The sequence below is a fragment of the Cryptomeria japonica genome, chromosome 2 (genome assembly GCF_030272615.1).
Source record: "Cryptomeria japonica chromosome 2, Sugi_1.0, whole genome shotgun sequence".
Taxonomy (NCBI): Eukaryota; Viridiplantae; Streptophyta; class Pinopsida; order Cupressales; family Cupressaceae; genus Cryptomeria; species Cryptomeria japonica.
This window is the reverse complement of record NC_081406.1, coordinates 60,394,502-60,416,473: the sequence shown is the minus strand read 5'-3', so window position 1 is coordinate 60,416,473 and position 21,972 is coordinate 60,394,502. Positions and strand designations below refer to the sequence as shown.

General features: G+C 35.8%; 1 long non-coding RNA gene across 1 annotated transcript; it reads right to left on the bottom strand.

Annotated features, from left to right (window-relative positions):
• Nucleotides 1–16,708: 16,708 nt before the first annotated feature.
• LOC131060517 (uncharacterized) lies at nucleotides 16,709–19,050 on the bottom strand. The gene is made up of 3 exons (XR_009110374.2): nucleotides 18,877–19,050; nucleotides 17,683–17,736; nucleotides 16,709–17,463 (listed from the first exon to the last, which is right to left on the bottom strand). It is a non-coding gene; the product is annotated as an uncharacterized LOC131060517 (long non-coding RNA).
• Nucleotides 19,051–21,972: the final 2,922 nt, after the last annotated feature.

Here is a 21,972-nt window from a genome sequence, read left to right as displayed (position 1 = left end):
GATGCAAGATTGTTATGAACTGGGGATGCTCCTGCATGAGACATCCGGGGTTATTTAAAAAAAGTGTGTCTCTCACTTTGTTGGGGTCGGAGGAAAAACAAGGTGGTCTACCTCTTCTTAAGAAATCCAAGATGAATCTTCAACTGGTATGTCCTTCCACTTCACAAGATACTCCTTATATTGACTGCTCCGGGTACTACGCCCAATCCTACTATCCAAAATTTCTTCAATCTGATCTGATTCCTTCCAAGGCAACTGTTTCTCCAAGTCTGCAATATTGTCCTCACTAAATTTAGGTTCTTGATACTCATGAAGATCTGCAATGTTAAACACATGTGAAATACTCAAACTATCTGGTAACTCCACTTCATATGCATTTTTAGAACTGAACTTCCTCAAAATCCTACAAGGTCCAAACTTTTTCATCTATAATTTGTTATAAGTTCCAACCGGGAATACTTATTTTCTCAGATATACCATCACTTCATCACCAAATTCAAATTCCTTATGTCTCCTCTTCTCATTTTCCTTCTCCTTATACTTGTTATTCATGTCTTCCAAATGTTGCTTAACCTAAATATGCAACGTTGCCATGTGATCTGCAAAATCTTCTGCTTCTGAACTTCTCTGGTCTTCACTGCTAATATCTCTCAATTATGATATATCGCTAGGATGCACTCCAGTAACAATCTCAAAAGGTGTTCTTCTAGTACTCCTATTTACTGAATTATTGTAGGCAAACTCTGCTTGTGTGGGGATCAAATCCCAACTTCCTGTTTTATCTCCAACTAAACATCTCAACAAATTTCCCAAACTCTAGTTAACTACTTCTATCTGTCCATCAGTCTGTGGATGAAAAGTAGAACTGAACTTCAAATTTGTCTTCATCTTCTTCCAAAGTGTTCTCCAAAAATAGCCAACAAACTTAGTGTCTCTATCTGAAACTATGCTCTTAGGTAATCCATTCAATCTCACCACTTCCTTAAAAAATAGGTCTACTACATGCAATGCATCTGATGTCTTCTTACAAGGTATGAAATGAGCCATCTTCAAGAATCTATCCACTACCACAAATATAGAATCATTCCCTCTCGGTGTTTTAGGCAATCCAAGTACAAAATCCAAGCTTATATCCTCCCAAGGTCTTACTAGTACTGTCAAAGGTTTATACAATCCTGCATTCTGACTACTACCCTTTGCAACTTGAAAAACTCTACAACTTTTCACATATTTCTTAACATCCTTATGAATTTGGGGCCAAAAGTACTGCTCACTTACTAATGCTACTATTTTGTCAATACCAAAATGTCTAGCTAGTCCTCCACTGTGTTTCTTCTTTATCAGATTCTCCCTCGTAGAACTCTTAGGTATGCACAACTGAAATTTTTTGAATAGCATCCCATCTTGAATGAAATAATCCAACCACTTGCTTCTATCTACCATAACTGGTTCTCTACATGCTTTCCAAGGTTCTGCAAAATCTGGGTCATCGTCATACAAAGTCTTCAATTCCTCAAATCCTAATATTGTCACTCTCATCTCTGTTAGAAAATTCCTTCTCCTACTCAATGCATCAACAAATTTGTTAGATTTCCTACTTCTATGCTTCAACACAAAGGTGTAACTCTACAATAATTCTACCCATCTCATATGTCTTTGATTCAACTTACTCTGACTATTCAAATACCACAAAGCTTGATTATTTGTATACAACACAAACTCCTTAGGCAATAGGTAATGTCTCCACTTCTTCAAGGCTTGAACTATAGCATAAAACTCTTGATCATACATTGAATATCTCCTCAAGGCATCATTCAATTTCTCACTGAAATAAGCTACTACTCTCCTTTCCTGACTCAAGACTACTCCTATTGTTGTTCCACTTGCATCACAATCCACTTGAAAGACTTTATTGAAATCCAATAAAGCTAACACGGGTTGCTCAGTCACTTTCTGCTCCAACAATTCAAAAATTTTGTTTGCTTCGATGGTCCACTTGAATTCCTTCTAATCTCCCCTCATGGTCTTAGTCGTAGGGTTACAAACTGAACTAAAATTTATGATGAACTTCTGGTAAAAACTAGTCAATCCATGAAATGATCTTACCTCTCCAATGCTTTCTAGTGTAGGTCACTCAACAATTGCTTTCACTTTCTCATGGTCCATCTTCAAACCATCCTCAGATATCACAAATCCCAAATAGACTAACTCATCCTTCATGAAAGTACACTTCTTAATATTTATCAGCAACTTCTCTTCTCTCAACCTCTACAAAACTTGTCTCAAATGCAATAAATGTTCCTCTTTTGTCTTAGTGAAAATCATAATATCATCCAAATATACAATAACAAACTTACCAAAAAAATTCTTCAATACCTCATTCATCAGCCTCATGAAAGTACTCGGTATGTTAGTTAGCCCAAAAGGCATCACCAACCATTTATATAGTCCTTCATTTGTCTTGAATGTTGTCTTCCACTCATCTCCTTCTCTGATCCTAATCTGATGATATCCACTCTTCAAAACTATCTTTGTAAAGTATTTTGCTCCACTCAAATAGTCCATTATGTCATCCATCTTAGGCAAAGGAAACCGGTATTTCACTGTGATCTTGTTTATTGCTCTAGAATCAGTAAACATTCTCCACTCTCCATTCTTCTTAGGTGCTAATATTGTTGGTACTGCACAAGGGCTCAAACTTTCCCTGATCAAACCTTTCTTCAACATCTCTTGCACTTGTCTATTTAGTTCTTCATTCTCTGTCAGTGGCATTCGGTGTGCAGCTTTGTTAGGCAAACTAGTTTTGGGAACCAAGTCCATGCAATGACTAATACTCCTCACAGGTGGCAATCCATTAGGTACATTATCTGAAATGATGTCTTCATATTTTGTCAACAAATCTCTTATCTCTTTTGGTTCTAGTTTCTCAGCCTTCTTAGGAATTAAGGAAAAACACACATTCTCATCTCTCAATCCATCTAGAAATTTCCTTCCATCTACCAAACAGATTATAGCATTCATATAGACTTTATTCTTCAAGGGTTCCTCCAAAGGCAACAAGGTTTGCTTCAAACCATTGGCCACAATAGTGTATGTATTATTCCTTCCATCATGTACTGCATGTTTATCAAACTACCAAGGTCTACCCAACAAAAGATGACAAATATCCATAGGCATAATATCACACAAGACTTCATCATGATAATTCCCAATTTTCAATTTCACCAAACATTGCTCACTTACTAACAACTTATGTTTATCCTAAATCCATGCTATCTGATAAGGCTTATGGTGTTTCAATCTCTCCAAATTCAACTTATTCACCATCTCTTTTGAAACAAGATTATTTGAACTACCACTATCAATAACAACATTACAATACTTAACGGATGCCTTACATCTGGTCTTGAACAAATTCTTCCTCTGCAAGGGCTCTTCATCTCCTCCGGTATGACACAAAGCTCTCCTCATCATCAATAGTTCTCCGTCTTTTGATTTATTATATGATCCGATGGGGTTTTCTTCCACCACTGCTTCTCTTCTGGTATTCTCTGTCTTCTTACACTCGAAACCATGATGTCCTTCTCCTCCACACTTATAGCAAGTTCCTCTAAATGTTCTCTTATCTTATCTTCCAAAATTCTCATTCTAGTAGCGATCTGGTTCTCTCCTCTAGTAGAAATTTCTATCATCCTTCTGGTATGAATTACCTTCTTTGTTCACTTCTTTTTCCTTGTTCTGATTTGTACAGGTCCCTTTACCTCCAACATATCCTCTTCCTCCTTGAAATCTTCCTCTGGTAAACCTTCCACCTCTGCCTCTATGCCTTTGCTCATGTCTTTTGTTTAACTTCTCTTGTGCCTTTAAGGCATACTCGTAAGCCTCTTCAACACTCTCCAACTTGATCAAACTGAGTTCATCTTGTATAGACATTCGTAATCCATTCAAATATCTTACAACTTTTTCAACTTCATCATCAACATATCCAAATCTAATATTCAATTTGTAAAATGCTTTGGTGTATTCCTTCACACTAGATTCCTTCTGTCTCAAATTCTTCAACTTCCGAAACAAATTCACTTGACAATCAGCTAGCATAAACTTTGACTTCAACTTAGCAATCATTTGATCCCATGTCTTAATCTTCTCTTTACCTCTTCTATGTCTATCAACTTGCAAATGCTCCCACCAAAGAGATGCATGACCTTTCAACCGGGTACAAGCATATTTCACCTTCCTCTCTTCTGCAGTGTTTTAAAAATCAAAATATTTCTCCATCTCTGAGATCCAATCCATCAATTCATCTGAATCCAACTTCCCATCATATTCTGGTGGGGTAAAATGAGGTTTAGTATTTGCCCTACTCAAAACCCTCAAAAACCTTTCCTCATCTGGATCAACCACCGGCAGGCTTTCTTGTTATGTCGGGACTTCTTCTCCTTCATCTTCACTTACATCTTCAATGTGTCGGCCTCTTCTCTGGGTTGTCTCCACGGCTAATAACTAGGTTGCTATACCTCACAATGTTTCCATCACAAAAGGGTCTGCATTCCCATGCACTACACCATTCCTAGCTCCTCTTCGTGCCATCTTTCACGCCAGTCCTCTGCACCAATAGGTTGGATCCACAGTTTGCCACTCTACAACAAAAATTTCAGGACAGGCAACCTCTAGAACAAAACTTTGCTCTAATACTACTTGAAGCAGTCACTGGTGAGGAGGGACCCCAAAGAGATCAATCTAGATCGGTTAGCAAGAGTAAACACAATGGAAACAAAAATATATAATGGAGGCAATACAGAACAGATTGATTTATTTCATGAAAATTGATTACAACCAACCGGTAACAACTAGATTACAGCATAACCAGCTCACAGGCCTTCTAGAACATACAGAATAGGTCACAATCGAGACCTTGAATCTTAAGATCTATCTTCTATGCAAAGTATCGCTACTTGATTCTTTGATTGATTACATTCTAATGCGCAATTACAATTATATATACAATCCAAAGGATCAGATCAGCCCAAAAAGGGATGAAAACCTGAAGAACAAGACCTAACGTGTAAAATCAACAAGGTCGGCCTCCGCCAAGAGATCCCTCCAAAAAAACCAAAGGATGAAGTGTAGATCGCGAGAAAAGGTTGGCCACACTCCAAGGAACATCGGAGTCGATGCCCAAGGCTCCGCAAGCTTCAGAAGGGGTTCTGGTAGATCACCAAAATAGGTCCAGGCAACCGGTAACAAGAACTGTCAACCGGTAAGAGGAAACTATTAAGGAAACCGATAGCGATATCTTGTCGGAAAATGATCCAAATGCGATGCGGTCTGGAAATAAGAAAGATGGTCAACTCTTCAAGTAGAATCCAACTCCACAGGATCCAGTGAGCCAAAACCGGGACACGCAGAAAGAAAAGTTGAAACTACAAACAGAAAGCAAAACAGAAAGGAAAATGTTTTTGGTTGATGCAAGATTGCTATGAACCGGGGATGCTCCTGCATCACCCCTCCTAATCAGAACTAAGATACATTGGTATGCATCAGTCTGGTGCATTTCACAGTTATATCTTATGATCCGGACTAATAAGTGGAGGCTGATACTCAAGGGGAGTAGTCAATGAGTCAGATTTGTGAGTTAGTTTTGTGTTTTTTGGTGCAAATATGTGTCTTTTCCATTGATGTCAAAGGGGGAGAGAGTTATGTGAAAAAACTATGTAATAATCTTAGGGGGAGAGAATTATCCATAAGGGGGAGAAAGTAATATGAGAGAGTTGTTGATTTATTTTTCATTAATTGATTTTCACATCATATGTTGCCATCAATGCCAAAGGGGGAGATTGTTGGAAATATGCTACAAATATGTGCTTGAGAGATATCTAAGAGATGTGTTGTCATTGATCTCAACATATTTATCTATCTATGGCAGTGTTGCAGTGGAGTTTAGTTAGTTGGTTTGTTCAGCATGATGATGATCAGTGTTTGTGGATTAAAGAGTTTGTAGAGCATTGTGTTTGTATGATTCAGTGCAATTTTCAGAGGTTCACATAAAGATTTGAGTGAGTTATGGATATCTGTGTTGTGGTTGGTTTTTCTATTGTTCAATATTGCCAGAGTATTCAGTATTTTGATCTGCATTGATCCACATTGCAATATCTTGATCTGCAAATTTGGAGGAATGTTTGGGACATTGTTGTGTGTCTTCAATTCAATTGGTTCATGGTTTAGAGCTCCACAAGTGATTTTTCCAAATTGACAGTCGTTGCAGTTAGTGTTCTTGAAGTTCGGTATGATGATGATGTGATTCTAGTAATTTGAGTTGTTGTGGATGTTGTGGTGGTAATTTATGATGCTTGTGGATGTTTGTGGATTGTGTGCCTTTTGTGTCAGTGGCCCGCATTGATCGTTGAGCTCATAATTGATGTTTTTCTCTGGTGTGTTAATATTGATCTTCATTGTTTTGGTCGACCAGATGCTAGTAGCGTGTTGCAGATGTTCGTGGCTTAATTCTTGGAGGTGTTTCACATTTGAGGTGTGTGATATGGGTTCATGCTATGTCTTAGCTGACATTTCTTGGTCTGCATTTGATTTTTTACTGTGTGTGGTTATATTTTTGTAATTAGGTGATGTGTGTTGAGCTGACCTTGTTGATCTTGCCAAGGTTGATGTTATGTATAAATAAATGTAATATCCTTGTAATTGAGTATGTCATGGATGAGTGTTTGTGCAAATAATGTATTTATCTTTCGAAGGCAGAGAAGAAGAGTGAGAATAAGCTGTTTTATGCTTAATCGGATCTGTAAGCAGGCATTGGGAGATGTTATTCTATCAGTTTATGATCTTTCAAATGTGATCTGAATCTGTTTTTAAGACAGTGAGTCTTCCCTGGGTTGTAGCCCTTTCTTGTTTTTGAGAAGTGAGCTCTAGGCAGTGTGCCTAAATGCATGTGCATTTTCCATTGTAATATTTCATATACTTCTAACAGAGTATCATCATATTGTGGGTAGGTTTCCACTGTGTTTTTTCCCTTGACCGGGTTTTCCACATCAAAAATCTTGGTGTTATGTATGTTCATGTTGTGTCGTTGATTCATGATTTCATGCTTAATAATCAGATCTGAGATTGAGTTTATTTTGTGTGAGTTTGTGAGACAACTAATTCACACACCCCCCCCCCCCTCTCAATTGTCTACCCAGAATCAGACCTATTTCATCACTGTTGATTTTGGTTTATGGTATCCTAAAGATGATGATTTTACTTTGAGTGCTTTTACTGATGTTGATTGGGCAGGATATGTGGATGACTAGAAGAGTACTAGTAGTGGTGAATTCTTCTTGGGAAAAAGGTTGGTTTCTTGGTTGAGCAAAAATCAAAATTATATATCTTTATCTACTGTAGAGGTAGGATATATTGTTGTTTCTAACAATTGTACCTAGGTGGTATGGATGAAGCAGGTGTTAAAAGATATCAAAGTTGTGTATGATGAACCTATTGCTATCTATTGTGACAATTCAAGTGCAATCAACATTTCTAAGAATCTGTTGTTGCATTCAAAGACTAAGTATATATCCATCAAGTTTCACTTTTTGAGAGATAAGGTAAATAAGAAGGAAGTTGGATTGGAGTATGTGCCTACAAAGGAACATATTGCAAACATCTTTACGAATCCTTTGCCTAAAGATACTTTTGAGTATCTTAGAGGTAATTTAGGGGTGATTTCCCCTCCTGATCAAAACTAAAATGCATTGGTATGCATCAGTCTGGTGCATTTCACAGTCATATCTTATTATCTGAATTGATGAGTGGAGGCTGCTACTCAAGGGGAGTAGTCAGTAAGTCAGTTTTGTGTTTTGTTTGCAAATATGTGCCTTTTCCATTGATATCAAAGGGGGGGAGATTTGTGTGAAAAAATGTGTTGGGAGTGAGTCATAATAAAGGTGAGAGCATAATATGAGAGAGTTGTTGATTTCTTTGTCATTGATTTTTTTTGAGATCATATGTTGCCATCAATGCCAAAGGGGGATATTGTTGGAAGTATGTTGCAAATATGTGCTTGAGAGATATCTGAGAGATGTGTTGTCATTGATGTCAACATATTTCTCTATTTGTGCCAATGATGTAGTGAAGTTCGGTGAGTTGGTTTGTTCCGCATGATGATGATCTGAGTTTGCAGATTAAAGGGTTTTTAGAAAGATGTTTGTACTTGATTCTGTACAATTTCCAGAGGTCCGCATGAATATTTGAGTGAGTTATGAGTATTTGTGTTATGGATGGTTTTTCTATTGTTCAGTGATGACAATGGTCAGTATTTCGATCTGCGTTTCCCCACATTGTAATATCTTGATCTATGGGTTTGGAGATATTTTTGGGACATTGATGTGTATCTTCAATTCAGTTGGTTTGTGGTTTGGAGCTCTACAAGTTATTTTTCCAGGTTGACAGTCATTGCAATTTATGGTCTTGAGGTCTGGCATAGAGATAATGATGATTATAGTAATTCGAGTTGGTGTGGATGTTTCTGTGGTAATTCATCATGATTATGGATATTTCTAGATCATGTGCCTTTTGTCTTGGTGGTACGCATTGATCGTTGTGCACGTAATTGATGATTTTTCTCTGATGTGTTATTGTTCTTCATGTTTTTGGCTGACTAGATGCTTGTAGTGTGTTGCAGATGTTCGATGCATAATTCTTGGAGGTGTGGCGTGTTCGAGGTGGTATATTTGGGTTTGTGCTTTGTCTTAGCCGACATTTCTTGGTCTGCATGTGATATTGTAGCGCGTGTGGTTATATTTTTGTAATTAAGTAGTGAGTGTTGAGCCAACCTTGATGATCTTCACAAGGTTGATGTCATGTATAAATAAATGTAATATCTTTGTAATTGTGTATGAGTATGGATGAGAATCAAAATGTATGTGCATTGAATGTAAACATTTTTTGGAGGCAGAGAAGAAGAAATTTGTTATGTGCTTAACTGGAACTATAACCAGGCATTAAGAAGATTCTATTTTTCATTTAATGATCTTCTGAATGTGATCTAAATCTATTTGTAAGATAGTGAGTCTTCTCTGGGTTGTAGCCCTTGTTGTTTTTTAGTAGTGAGCTCTAGGAAGTGTGCCTGAATGCATGTGTGTTCCCCATTATACTTCTAAAAAAGTATCATCCTATTGTGGGTGTGTTCCCACCGTGGTTTTCCCCTTGACTGAGTTTTCCATGTCAAAATCTTGGTGTTATATGTGTTTATGATGTGTTGTTGATTTATGCCTTCATGCTTATTTATCAGATCTAAGAATAAGTTTAAATTATGTAAAATTTTGAGACAATTGATTCACCCTCCCCCTCTCAATTGTATGCTTGGTATCAAAGTTATTTCATCAAGAACCTCCATCACACTTTTCAATTTTTATGAACTTACTTTAATCACCAGTCATACTATTTGAGCAACCACTGTCAATCAACAATTTATTTCTATCTCTACTAGCATGTAAAGCAGTAGCAACAGTCTTAGAAACATCAATCTTAGGTGTTGGTAACAATGCATCAAACTGAGAGGGGGGGTGAATCAGTTTGCTCTCAAACTCTACACAACTCAAACTTAAATTCAGATATGATAATAAACAGTGAAAGCATAAATCAACACCACATAAATAACACACATGACACCAAGATTTTTGACGTGGAAAACCTAGTTAAGGGGAAAACCATGATGGGAACCTACCCACAATGAGATAATACCCTGTTAGGAGTAAATGAAAATATTACAATGGGGAATCCACATGCATTTAGGCACACTGCCTAGAGCTCCCTGCTCAAATCACAAAATAAGAAGGGCTACAACCTTAGGGAAGGCTCACTTCCTTACAAAAACATTAGGATTACATCTGGAGGATCATGAACTGATAAAATAGCATCTTCTCATGCCTAGTTATAGTTCCAGTTAAGAACATACACTCAAACTCTGCTCTTTCACAATTCTTCGCATTTCTCCTCTGCAATTGAAAGATCAAATCAATGTTCGCACACACAGATACAACTCTCACATGAATATTACATATATTTATACAAATCATCAACCTATATTTTAAGGTCAGCTAAACCCTCAACAAAAACTACAAAACAATAACCTTACACGCTACAACAATACATGCAGACCAAAACAATGTCGGCTTAGACATAGTCTGGACCTAAACCAACACCGCACGCAAGAAACACTTCCAAGAACTATGCCTCGAACATCTGCAACATGCTACAATCATCATGAATGTCGCATAACACGACGAACACCACCTGATCAAGAAAATGATCAATAACGCACACAATGATCAATGCAGATCATCAACATAGATAGAACACGATCTAGAAACATCCACAAGAAATGTGAATCACCACAAAAACAACCGCAACATCACCACTTAATAGAATCTCCATCATCATTATACCGAACCTCAAGAACACTACCAAACTAACTATCAAATTGAAAGATTCACTTGCGGACTTCCAAATCATGAGCCATTTGAATTGATGACACATATGAACGTCCCAAACACTCTGCCAAATCCAAAAACTGAGATATTGCAATTCTGGAACAATGTGGAGCACAATCCAAAATATCGAATAACACGAACAACTGAATAACCAACATCAATACTAGATCAAAACACAATGCGAACCTCTAAAACTTTTGCTCAATAAACTAGAGATAAGTATCTCTAAACCCATTAAACCGCAACAACTCATCTACAACACACTGACCAAACCAACTCATCCAATCTGACTACAACACTGGAACACACAGAAGAATATGTTCGCATCAATGACAACACATTATTCCAACAAACTTCTTAGCAATATCCAACATTAGGTACATCATTTTCTACCAAAAACAAACAAACACCATCTTCATAGTCTGATTCATCATCTAAAATACCAGCATCATCTTTAACATAATAAGATTTCTTATTAAACTCCCCTTTACTTTCCCTAAATTTTTGTCTTGATCCTTTTTCCAAACATTTAGTAGCTATATGACCAATCTTTCCACATCTAAAACATTTAAGAGGTAACATACCTTTATATTTTTTAGTGCCTTTTCTTCAATCTTCTTACAAAATTCGCTTTCATTTCATCCAAGCTTTCATCTTCTAGATCTTCCTCAAAGGCTTTAAAGGAAGTCTTAGATTTAGCTTTGTCTTTTTCAAACTTCCTTATCTCAAATGTAGACAAGGTGCCATATAGTTGTTCCCTAGTAAACTTCTTCGAATCATAGGTTTCTTCAATAGCAAAGATCTTATCATTGTAGCTTTTTAGTAGAGACATTAGAATCTTCTCAATTATGTCTTCATTTGTCAAGGTGTCACCAAGTTCTCTGATTTCATTTACTACATTGTCAACCTTCTAAAAATAGCTTGTTATATCTTCCCCTTCTTCCATTTTCAAGTTCTCATATCTGCACTTAGCTGACAGCTTTTTTGAAAATTTAATTCTACCATTCCCTTCATAGATATCTCTCAATTTTTCCCAAACCTCATGAGCAGTATTCAATGAAATAACCTTTGTTAATTTGGTTTTTGATAGAGAACTAAAGATAGCATGCCTCACCTTTTCAATTTCTTCATAGGCTTGAATTTCATCTGGAGTGGTAAGACCATTTGCTGGTTGAACATACTTAGCTTCCACTGCTTTCCAAGTGTTGTAGCCCAAGGAGATCAGATAACCTCTCATCTTCACTTTTCAAAAGTCATAGTCGGATCCTTCAAAGATAGGAATGGTTAACTTGTGTGCCATCGGATCAGGATCTACCTCAAGCAATTAAGCTCTTTTCCAAGGAACCAAAGCTCTGATACCAATTGTTAAATATATGGGCAACTAAGAAGGGGGGTGAATCAGTTGATAACTAAACTTTTTCTTCACAACTTTCATAGATCCAGAATAACCAACAAAATTAATTAAAACAGATATAACATGAAAGCACATACACAAAACAAATCACACAATAAACACCAAATATGACGTGGAAAGCCTAAGAAGGGAAAAACCACAAAGAATGTTAGTTCTCAATGTATAACACTGGTTAAGGTGATTTTTACAAAAGGTGGCTCACTGATGGAGGGCTCACCTCCCAAAAAGGTTCACTGCAAAAGGAAGAAAGCAAAGAGAATCCACCACTGAAACATAAACTACAATGTCGAAACTGCTTCTGGTGTCGCTCAGCAACAACACACTTCACATTTTATCATTAGACGGATTTATCCTTTTCAATCTTGCACATTTTTCATATCTCCACACAATCAGATCATCTTCATATATATAAGTTGTCTCCAAATCACATAATCTTCTATGTTGGCCAAATAGAGATTTGAAATAGGTCAGCACTAAACATTCTGATGGTGGGAAATAATGAGAACTAGACCATACCACAACGCACTACATCGATCAAATCAACATGTTGCATCCATCACAAGTATCAGACCCAAATCACGACTTATATGCTACACAAATGTCATTGTTTATTCTCCAATTTCGGATCAAAACGGACCATAAGAATGGAACCAAGATACTCATGAATACAATCAATACCATATCCGGTAAATAGAGAAATCTAGATCACCATCATCACAAACAATTAGCATTGCATATCAACAATAACACATCTTCTGGAGCACCAAACATTCCAAGAACACATCTTCCAAATCACCAACTTAAGAACCAATACCAAAACAATATGTTGACATCAATGACAACCATTAATGACAACCATCAACATCACACTTGCAACAAACCTTAATAAACTTGTTCGTCATTTTTTGTGGACAAGTTGGGATGGTAAAATGGGTTTCAGAATTGCTTCTTGACTCCATTGTATTCAACTGAAATATAGAGGGGGGCTAGGCCTTTTGGATCCTAGGACTCAAGGGTTATGTTTATCTGCTAAATGGATAATTAGAGTTGTTTTAGGAAATGAGCAATGGAAGATCTTGGTACGACATCAGATTTCCCTTACCGATATGAATAATAAATGGAAATCAGTGATATGGTTGGATAAGATTCTACTTGCTCCTTTCTTTCATATTAAAGCCTCTTTTTCTTTGTAATCTATTTGGAAAGCATGGCAACTTGTATGCAATTGTTTGAATTGGAGAAAGAGTTCACTTCAACATGGTTTCAACTTTTCTCATTCATCTATTTGGTGGAACTGTCTTGTGCAATATCAAGGTCAACCTTTAGCTGTTATGTTTCCTAAACATACTAACTATATATTTAAGAAAGGGTTTTAAAACATTAATGATCTTTGGGACTTCAATTCTCTGGATTGGATTAGTTAGGATTATGCTAAGGTTTCTTTTAATCTAAGTAACAATTCCAAGGGTTTTTTAATTTTTGTTAAGTCCCTTGTTCCTATGGAGCTCCTGATGAAGATACGTACTCCTTTGTAGGGCATTGTCTTCAAGGATTGGTTATGGCTAGAGATTTTTGTTTTCATGTTTTCCTCTTAAAAACATTTACCTGCAAATTTTGCCAAAAATGAGGTTAAATCCAAGACTTAACAACAAATGGAATTGTAGATTCAAAGAGAGGAAATGGAGGAGTTTGAATGCTCAAATTTGGTTGTCCAAGGCTGAAGCGAATGTCCAAATTCTATCATGGAAAGTTTTACATCAAAAGCTTCCTGTAGGAGATAAATTAAGTTTTCTAGCTTTGCAGTCTACTAAATGCCCATTTTGTCAACATAGTGAAAACATAAAACACAATTTTTGGGACTGTTCTAGAGCCAAAAAGAAATGGAATTTCATATTTAATAACTTTCCAACTATCTTGTATCATGCTTTAAGATGGAAGGGAGCTATTTTTGGTATTGGTCTTTGTAAGAATGTGATTGCAAACTCTATGAGACAATGTATTTTATTACATATATGGAAAAGTAGATGCCAAGCAATATTTTCTAATCATGTTTTACTCAAAAATTATGTTCCAACTCATTTTCTTATGTTGCCAGCTGAAGATTGAGTGAAGGAATGGCAACAAGTATAGTAGGTAGCTAGATGAAATCAAATATCATTTTTGCAATTCCAAGGAGAGGTTAAATGTGCCAAAAAGGTACATAGACTCCTCAAGTTTCAAGTTTGATGGTGTTCCATCAATTTACTATCATTTTAATCACTCTTTGGTTATGCTTCTACATATAATTCAGCTTGTATATGTTGAATAATGCTCATGTTATGTGTTGTCTTCGGACATGTAGTGTCGTGGTTAAAACACTTCGTTGGTGAAGCAACCACCAAGGTTCAAATCCCTGTTGGGCCATTGTGCTCGCAAGCCTTGTGTCTTCGTTGGGTCGTTGTTCTCGCGGGTTTGAACAAGTGAAGTGTGGGGATGAGGTCCCCCAGTTGTGGCCTCACTGGTTAATAGCTCCGGGTCAAAAGTGTTTCATGTGGAGCTGGAGGGCGTGCCATGCCAACGTCGTCAATCACGTGAAAAAGTTTACCAAGCATTATTTAAAAAAAAAAAATGCTCATGTTATGTGTTGTTGTAGTTAGCTGATTGGATCATCTGGGTACATCCATGTATTTTTGCAATCTTGTGAGCTAATGGTTTCGATTGTTTGACACTAGTCATAATCTTTCTTTCCTATAATCTTTTCTTGGATTGCTATTTATTTTTACTGTAATCTCTTTGCTTTGATCAATACAAAAAAGGATGAGGTCAAATGTGTAATAATACATGATGACTAAGAATACATAAAGATACACAAAGATCAAGAAAAAAGTACCATATACAAATGAGTCGCATGTTTCTATATAAACATATATAATTATGACCTCAAAATAGGCCTAAAACTAGATGAAAATCCCCATGGACAAAAATAAATTATAATATACAAAGATTAAGAAAAAAATAGCATATACAAAATGGGTCACATGTTATTGCTATATGACCATATAAAACATAGCCTAATAGTAGACCTAAAACTAGATGGGAATCCACATGGACAAAAAAAAAAATCATATACAAAATGGGTCATATGTTGTTATTGCTATAACAACAATATAAAATATAGCCACATAGTAAGACCTAAAACTACATTGGAACCCTGGTTAAAAATATCTATCAATACACAAGGACAAGGAAAAAGGTAATCCCATACAAAATGAGTCACGTGGGATACAAAAAAATATCAAAAAAAGGTTTGAATTAAATGGAAATTCACATAGGCATGCAAATTTCCAATAATCTCTCTTTCAATTTTTGATCTATTAAATTTTCTAAAGATTGACTCGTTCTAAATGACACTACAACCTACATATATACAAATTGAATAAAATTAAAAAATTAAATAATACCACTAAAAATCAAATTCTTGTGGGTACAAAAAAAATTAAAAATTCTTGACATCAAAAAACACCATACAACTTTGACAAGATTATTAAAAAATAGTTCTACTAATTAATAGTTGTTCAATCTATCAAAAAGTGCACATTACATTCAATTTACAAAGTCAAAATATTAAATTTACTAAAAAATACCATATTTAATAGTCATTCTAGACTAAGATTCTAACAACAAAGTCTTTACATTCAATGTACAAAGTGTAATTGAGACTTGAAGTTTACTAAAAAGATTATATCTAAAACTCATTCTAGATGAAGATTCCAACAAATTTTATTAAGAACTTCCAAACAAAATATTGAATATCATTTAATCAACTAAAAAAGCTAGTTTAAAGCAACTTTTAATTAAACATAATAATTAGGGGAAAGGACCCAATAGCTGTGCACCCTAACTTCGCACTTCTCAAAATCTTACGTGGAAATTTCAAATCACTCCAATTTTTTTTACAACAGTTTACTTGGCAAGTCACCTGCTTTTAACTAAGGTTTCAAAGTCACATCATCAAATATGATGCCACATCAACATGCTTTTTGACAAAGTGTCCAAAACAACCAAAAAAAAAGTGAGACCAATAGGTGTGCAAAAAAGTGAGACCAATAGGTGTGCAAAAGGGCCCCAATACTTGTGGAGTTGATGTGACATCACATGATTGGTTACTTTTCACAACAAATGGTATATTTCATTCAATTATTGGTACTATCATACAACTATTGGTGCAATGTTATACAAAGGTTGGACATTAAATCAACAAGTATGGAGGTATTGAATCAACAACTTCTATCACAAGAATTGGAACATGCTAAACACCAGATCTTTTCCCTTATGAATGATACATAAAATCCTCCTTACATCCTACTTATGTTTTATGGAAACTTTACTTAAACTTCATTGCAAAGGATTCAGCAACGAATTCCAATTTGTCACAATCATCACATTGTGAATAGGAGCTTTCAACCAAATGATTATAAATCATTGAACAATATTTAGAGAAATTTATAAGATCATGGCATTTGTAATTATTATAGTTGACCACCACATGAAAGCTATATGGTTATGACCACCACATAAAAGCTTATTTGCAAATTATTTGACAATGTCGAAAGTACCCACAATCCCATTACAAATTTTTCAACAATATACAAAAGCATCTCTAATCCCTACACTTTGTTATATTTATGTATTACATAATTGAATGATGTTATATTTCTCTATTATATAATTGAACGAAACTTAAAAACTAATCTAAGAATTCCAAAATTTTATATCTAAGCAAAATAAAATCCATGCAACGACAGAAATAATAGCACAGTAGATTAGTGTTCTATTCAAAACCTCCACCAACATAACAGACCTCGATAAGTTCATGAGCAACCTTAATAATGTCGTATATGTTCTATTTGTTTAGTACAGAATGCAGCCTATTACAAGCTCCTCCATCTGAGGAGCTTCCGTTCTTAGTATCTTCCTTAATGAATTAAGATTATTTTAGAGAACAAGACTATTAGTAAATAACTGTAGAGATACCTTATTTGAACTAAGGTAACATATACATAGTTCTGATCGAAAGTAGAGACATTTTTTTATTGTGTCTATATTAAAAAGTTAAGCCACTTTTACATCGATCAGCCATTTAGTAACCTACACTACATTGATCAGCCATTGAGTAACCTACACCTCCAAGCGGTGTGACTAGGTTTAGCATATTTGAAAGCACAAGCCTTATCAGACCTTTTATCCCAACAAGCAATCTCCCCGAGGGTGCAACAGACCTGAAGAAATCGATACTTATGGTTTCAGCAAAAAAGTCTTTTAAAGATCGGTCACAGGAAGAAATAATGTTCAGTGATTTCTGGGCATTCTACCATTTAGTCATCTCAGAACGTACCTCTTCAATCAGATCAACTAAAATGCCATGTTCAGCAAAATCTCCTATGAAACAATAGAAACAGTAACAATAACACCTAATACATTGTCATGCGCTACGTTGTTGAGTAGCTGGCAGTTACGTCGATTGCATTCCCATGCAAAACTCTATTGAGTAGCAGGCAGTTACGTGGGTTACATTCCCATGCAAAAGACCTGCAGAAACGAAGGAAACAGAAGCATTAAAAAAAATTCAAAATGGCACGACTAAGGACTACGCTTATAGATTTGAAGGATCTTATTTGTCAAACTACTATACTGGAAGTGCTCGACCATTACGCTGGACTAGGCTACATAAAAGAAAGAGCCCAGCATTTAGGTCGTACCCCACGAATAGAAATATACCGAAGTGTACATCTATGGGATGAACCTTACCAGACCATGACCAAAACTGCTTTGAAAAGCCTCAGAATTACAGGCATCCATCAACTATAATAGAGAAAGAAATCAAGTTATAAAGCATGTAGATAGAACAAATCTTATGAAGGAGTCATGATGAAAACCTGTTCTAAGGAAACAACCAAAATGATAAGAATGCCAGTAACTCAGAGTGTTTAACACTTCTAAACTTCAAAATGTAAAAATGCAAGTCTAATGTGTGATTTAAGCCATTCGCAAAATGATAGACAGCGAAACAACTATGTCAGCTCAGCATCTAAAGAAAGATGACAATTACCACAAGTACCAATATCTAATGAGATGTAACAATTACTGCAGCTATCATGTTTAAAGAAATATTAAAGATTTATAATCTTTGAAAGATACCCAACTACAAGTGTTATAAAAGACGCAATGCTTCATTCTCACAGTAGAATGATATACTTGTGCTATAAAACACATGCAGGCTACCGTGCTTATATGTATACATAAACTTCCCACCCATGTTGAAACACAATCAGCCAATGCCATAACAACTGTTTCAATGGTAGGATCCTAATGGATTTAGATATTACTTCAACCCATTTTGAAACACAATCACCCAATGCTGTAACACAGCTATTGCAATGTTAGGATTAATGATAGGTATAGAAATAGAGAGGCCTTCGAGGAGCTCCCTTCAATCCAAGTAAGAGCAGCATAGCGGCTATACAACTCCTGTGTCATGCACACCATCATCTAGCCACGAAAACATCGCCAACGAAACTCTCCTCTAAACGTGACAAGACAATAGAATCCATGAATCAGCAGTTGCATCAACCCCACACAACCCTTGGTTGGACTGAAGGGAGCTCCTCCTACACCTCCTTTGCAAAACCATGCAAAATACTAAGTCATGAACATAAGTAGAAACCAACACTGACCCACACTTCATGCATCCCTGCTATATAACTTATATTACCAAAATGCCTTGTACATGAAACATTAAAAAGCAACCCATATACACCCAAAAATTCTTACCCAAAAAGGAAAGTTATCTCAATGCAGAACAAGACGCGGTAAAATCATTTACCAATACAGACCCCAAAGTAGAAAACCCAATCCAAAACATACTTAACCAAGAACTAGATAACAGACCCCACAGAAGCAAACCCGGTCCAAAAGACAGTTAACCAAAAGAGAAAACCCTACCCAAAAGACACTTCACCAAGCCATTGACCCCAATATAACTCAGGCCATTCCATAGCAAGCGACATGAACTCTAATAAAGCACCATGCACATATCTCATCCTGGACAAATGCAAGACCTTTCCATCATTCCTTGTTTGGTCGCTGTCTTCCATTACCAAACAAGACACAAGCGATCTTCTTGAACTTTGACGATGATTAAGAGAAACAAGTGTTTATATAGGCAACCCAACCAGCTAGCAAGATGGTACATTTTTTTGCTATAATTATTTTGTATTGGTTTAAATGTGAGGTTACAAATGTAGATGTGACAACACAGATATGACCGTAGTGCTTTGAATGAATAGTGATTTGACTCTTGGTACTGTAAACCCTGAGCTGAACCCGAGCACATGGATAAACCCTAAATCCTAACACAACCCATCACATGCATTTAGAACCCAATCCAATACAATTAGTTTGTAGAGTACAGGCAGAATCCAAGCCAGGGATTTTGTTCCATTAAATTCAAACTGTGTATCATCACTTTGTCAGAATCCGATGACTGTTTTGTAATCTTATGTGCTGGTTTTTTGGGTGATTTGATGTTGGAATCACTACTATTTGATCCTGGGTGGGTGTTGTAGACTTCGAATTATTCAATGCCTTTTAATCATTTCCTGTGGACACCGAATCCGATCACCTTTTGAAATTCCCCATGTTATTCGGCCGTATTGGAAAAAGATGATCAGCTTTATTAAAAGGTATCACAAAACAATCTTCTACCCACCAAATTGCATTACACAAGTCAACAAATATGGTTTTCTTTTCTAAATAATGGCTCCATTGCAGGAGACAAAACTAACCTTGAGCATTCATTATTTTAAGAAAGATTATAAGGAGCAACTACTATAAGTGGGTTCTTGTCAAAAAGAAATTATACATAACATTAACCCCATTACTGAAAAATCTCGGAATTTCGATGGCACTGTGTAGACATGTAGACAAACTCCTTACTCATTAGTCAAAATTATTCAGTCTCGAACAAAGGAAATATACTAAATCTCAATGCATTTGAATTATGCACAATGTACCAAATTTATTGTGGAAATATTACAAATCCTACGTTGGAAACGTGCTGCCAACTCTCTACTTATTCTTTTCATGATAATATTCGTTCTAACGTATCTTACAGTGCTTTGATCATCTTCATCCTCTATGTATCCATTTCGCTTTGGTACGGATCGAATGTTGCCTTTTCATGTCTCTATAAGTTGTTAAATGTTTAGCTATTCTGGTTTCAAAAACGTTTTGTTGGACACTAATAAATTTCGTATTATATTATAGTGGAGGACAGCGGTCGCAGTGCTTCTCTCGAGTCCTGCAGTCATTCGGTGCCTCTTTCAAGTCCTGCAGTCATTCTGTATCTATTCTGCAGTTTTTGTGTCCGCATAACACAAAAGATATCGATAACATGATTTTGGAGCCAAATTATACGCATCCAATATTAAAGGATAATATTTTTGCATGTCTTTTCTATTGGAATTGTCACTTGCAACCACCCACACCTACCATTCAGAACCAAAGTTATCTAAATTATTGTTGGAAAATTATGTTCTATTCATTCATAGTGTAGATCATAAGATTTTAGAAAATCTAAAACTAGCACTTGCACTCTAATGAGGTGCAATGGTTATGGTTTGGGTAATTTATTTAGACGGCAAAGAGGTCATAAGAAATGTAAATTGAATTTTAAATGTGAAGATAACTAAATATGAATGGATGGAACTTAGTTTGAACTGGCAAGTTGTGCAAAAAAAATTTACATTACAAGTTTTTTTACAATGTATGAAAACAATTAGCTTAAGAAATTGATGACATATAATACATTTGTTGTTGATTGTTGAGAGATCTTCAATATATCTAGCACAATTGAGAAAACCAAACATATTTTTTATAATAGTATGGTCAAAAAATTAAGATTGATTTGATTAATTGTTTTGTATTGTCTTTGGCAGTGACATTACACCAATATGACCATGCACCAATTCCAATTTTAAGTATGTTGTTTGATAAGCTATGATTATCAAACATGATTGTCCAACCACAATGATATGACTCGTTAGTGAGAGCCAAAACTATTACCTCCTAACATGATATAATAGAGTCTAAGAATGCTTGTACATCTTGATTTTGGGAACCTACAAGTGTTAGCATTCTACGTGGACCATTGATTAATTCAAGGTATTATTAGTGAAACCAATGATTACAATTATTCTTTAAAAACATAGGTAGATATAAATAAAAAATTGGTTATCGTTTATCGTGAAAACCTTAAAAACATAAACACCAAAATGATTAGATACCTAGAGTAGGTGTAATATTTTTTTAAGAGAGTGTACCTACAAGTGTTAGCATTCTACGTGGACCAATGATTAAGTCAAGGTATTATTAGTGAAACCAATGATTACAATTATTCTTTAAAAACATAGGTAGATATAAATAAAAAATTGGTTATCGTTTATCGTGAAAACCTTAAAAACATAAACACCAAAATGATTAGATACCTAGAGTAGGTGTAATATTTTTTTATGAGAGTGTATAATTTAAGTAAATAGGTAAAATAGACCCATTTATGGGTTGTCTAAGGTTATTCTTAGTGTTGTTAGGGAGTCGGTGGATGTTTGGACAAAACTGGAATAGGGGTGGATTAAAATCAATTTTGATGGAGCTTTGAGGGGCAACCCGAGCTTTTCAGGTGCAGGATGTGTGGCGTGTAATGAGAAAGGTAAAATCCTCCTAAGGGTGCTCAGGGGTTGCAAAATGGGACGAATAACGAACTAGAAGTGCAAGAAACTTTGCTTGCGGTAGAAATGGCTAATAACTTGAAGGTCTCGAAAGTACATTTGGAAAGGGACTCGCAAGTAATTGTAGATGCAATTGTGAAAGGATGGCCCCCATGTTAGCGTATTAACAAATTCATTTCTATCATATGCTCAAAGCTGCGCACTTTCCATGATTTTTGAATTTCACATATCAAAGAGCAGGAAATGGGGTGGCGGATTTTTTTTCCAATGTGGCATGTGGATTGGACCAGTATGTGACCAAGTGGTGGGGTAG